This window comes from Pan troglodytes, chromosome 16, assembly GCF_028858775.2.
Source record: "Pan troglodytes isolate AG18354 chromosome 16, NHGRI_mPanTro3-v2.0_pri, whole genome shotgun sequence".
NCBI classification, from domain to species: Eukaryota; Metazoa; Chordata; class Mammalia; order Primates; family Hominidae; genus Pan; species Pan troglodytes.
In genome coordinates, this window is record NC_072414.2 from 72,646,443 (window position 1) to 72,649,323 (window position 2,881).

Sequence of the window (2,881 nt, forward strand, 5' to 3'; positions counted from 1 at the left end):
CTCTTGGTTACAAGGGATCCCAGCATTCTAGTTCAGCCACCTGTGACAGATTAGACTTTGACATAATCAGCTCCAGTGAAGGGAACTCTCTCCTGAGGGAGCCCATTCTATTTTTGGAGAACTCTTATAAGGTTCCTCCTTGTACTGACCCTTGAATCCTTCTCTCTGCAATTCTTGCCAATTAGTCCAAGTTCTAGTTCTTGGAACCTCCTGAATGACTATTGGACTTCAGAAATCAGCTCTCCTGTTCTTCAAACTAAACATCGAACATTCTTTCAAGAACTGCTCACAAGGCACAGGTTGAATTTCTAAGCTTCTGCACATGCTTCAGCTTGTCTCAATCTCTCTGTATATGTGGCTCCAGAATTGTGTATGATACCAGGTGTGGTCTGATTGGGAACAGGACATCAACAAGGAAGACTCATGAGTAAGAAGACTCGTGAACAATATTGAAGGCACGGCTGATGTTGTGCAATGAGATACCAATTTCCATAGCCAAGCACAGCAGCCCATGATGAAGAACAAAGGAGACAGGTGTTTGTATTTTTATTTATTTTGAGACAGGGTGTTGCTCTGTCACCCAGGCTGAAGTGCAGTGGTATAATCATGGCTCACTTCAGCGTCAACCTCCTAGGCTCAGGTGATCCTCCTCCCATCTCAGCCTTCCAAGTAGCTGGGACCACAGGTGTACACCACCATGGCCAGCTAATTTTTTTCATTAATATGTTTTGTAGAGACATGGGTTTTACATGTTGTTCACACTGGTCTCGAACTCCTGGGCTCAAGCGATCCTCCCACTTCCTCATTCCTAAGTGCTGGGAGGGATTACAGTAGTGAGCCACTGCACCTGGCCTGCTTGTGTTTATTCAGGGCTACAGATTGGCAAGGTAAGAATAGTGAAGGATCACAGAAAAGGAACCTCTCTGGAATTCCATTTCATCCATTTATATCATCTTCTTCACACTGTCATCTTGAGAGCAGTCCCCTCGTTCTTCAAATATTTTGTCATCTAAAGTGAATTTGTTCAGACTTTCCTCTGTAAGTTTTCAGAAGTTATTGATTTTTTAAAAATCTATCCCTTCTTCTTATTTGATGTGGCAAAGAGAAAGACACTTTTCACATTATTTTCCTAATAATATGTTGCTTAAAATTTGATAAACTAGTAATTCTTTTGAAATTATACGAGGAAACAAAATAAACCTTATCTCATTAGATTTAAAAAGAATAAAATAGTGCTCGCTTCAGCAGCACATATACAAAAATTGGAATGATACAGAGAAGATTAGCATGGACCCTGCATGAGTATGATACACAAATTTGTGAAAAATAAAAATAAAAACATAAAATGGAGTGTCCAAGTCACCCATGATTGGTGTTGTTCTGTAAACATGGGAGAATCAGACTTCAGGGCCGGGTGCCATGAAAGAAGGAATGGGCTTCATGGATCTCTATTCTTCGCTGTAAGATTACGGGGGGTGGGAGGTGGGGATCAGGGAGATGTGTGGAACTCTCCCTTCCTAGAGTGCCCATTTCAAAGTTAAAGCAGGAGCAATTTGTTAGACATAAAGAAGAAATTTCTGACTATCGGGGTCTCCAAATATTGCAACACTTCAACAACACGAAACATCAACATTCTGTGAAACAGCAAACTGACACATGACTAGGGAAGGAATGTCCCTCAAGAGGGTCAAGATTAATATTTGCGTCCTGGAGATAGGGCGTCCAGATCAGAAGGGCTTTAGATTGAAATTAGAGGAGGAGACAAACACCTAGATAGACTTGTGAAACCAGTTGCTATGGAAGACAGGTGTGACTTCTACAGGAAGAGCCTTATTTTGTAAATGATATGTGCAACCTCCACTGCCTACATAATAACGTGTATTTCACTGGTAATAATGTGGACGTGAGATATAATATAGTATAGTACAAACAGTCTTAGGAGGATAAGGTTACTTCATCTGATAGGAATTCAAGAGAGGAATATGGGAATTAAAATACATCTATAAGTCAGGCAAGGTGGCTCATGCCTGTAATCCCAGCACTTTGGGAGGCTGAGGCAGGCATGGTGGTGGGCACCTGTAGCCCCACCTACTCAGGGGGCTGAGATGGGAGTATCACTTGAGCCTGGGAAGTTGAGGCTGCAGTGAACCAAGATTGCACCACTGTACTCCAGTCTGGGTGACAGAGTGAGACCCTGTGGCAAAAACAAAAACAAAACAAAACCTTACAAATACATCTTTAAGCCAGGAGAGGTGGCTCATGCCTGTAATCCCAGTGCTTTGGGAGGCCATGGTGGGAGGATATCATGAAGAGGCCAGGAGTTCAAGACTAGCCTGGGCAACATAACAAGACCCCATCACACACACACACACACACACACACACACACACACACACACACACACACACACACAGCAGGGCATAGTGACGAGCTCCTGTAGTCGCAGCTACTTGAGAGGCTGAGGAGGAGGATCGCTTGAGCCCAGAAGTCTGAGGCTGCAGTGAGCTACGATCACGCCACTGCACTTTAGCCTGGGCAACAAAGCAAGATGCTGTTTTATTTTATTTTATTTTTACAAAATAAAAGTACATTTTTTATAATGACCAGTTAGAAGGGAAACTGCAATGCACCAAAGACTCACAGACCATGGCCATATGTCAAGGGCCAGATGCTGCATTGGGCCCTAGGAATGTGATGATAATCAAGGCAACTATCCTTCCTGTCCTTGTGGAGTCTAATGGGGGGTAAGGGAAGAGAGTATGGCCTGTTTAAGGGATTGAGAGAAGGTTCTGATGAGGTGGGAAATGGCTAGAGATAAAGTTAGAGAGACAAGAAAGGACGCAGGGGCCACATAATGGAATTTAGACCTTATCTTAATGTC

At 43.1% G+C, this 2,881-nt stretch overlaps 1 non-coding gene across 1 annotated transcript; it reads left to right on the forward strand.

Moving 5' to 3' along the window:
- Positions 1-1,232: 1,232 nt before the first annotated feature.
- On the forward strand, positions 1,233-1,339 carry LOC112205817 (U6 spliceosomal RNA). The gene has a single exon (XR_002939900.1). It is a non-coding gene; the product is annotated as a U6 spliceosomal RNA (small nuclear RNA).
- Positions 1,340-2,881: the final 1,542 nt, after the last annotated feature.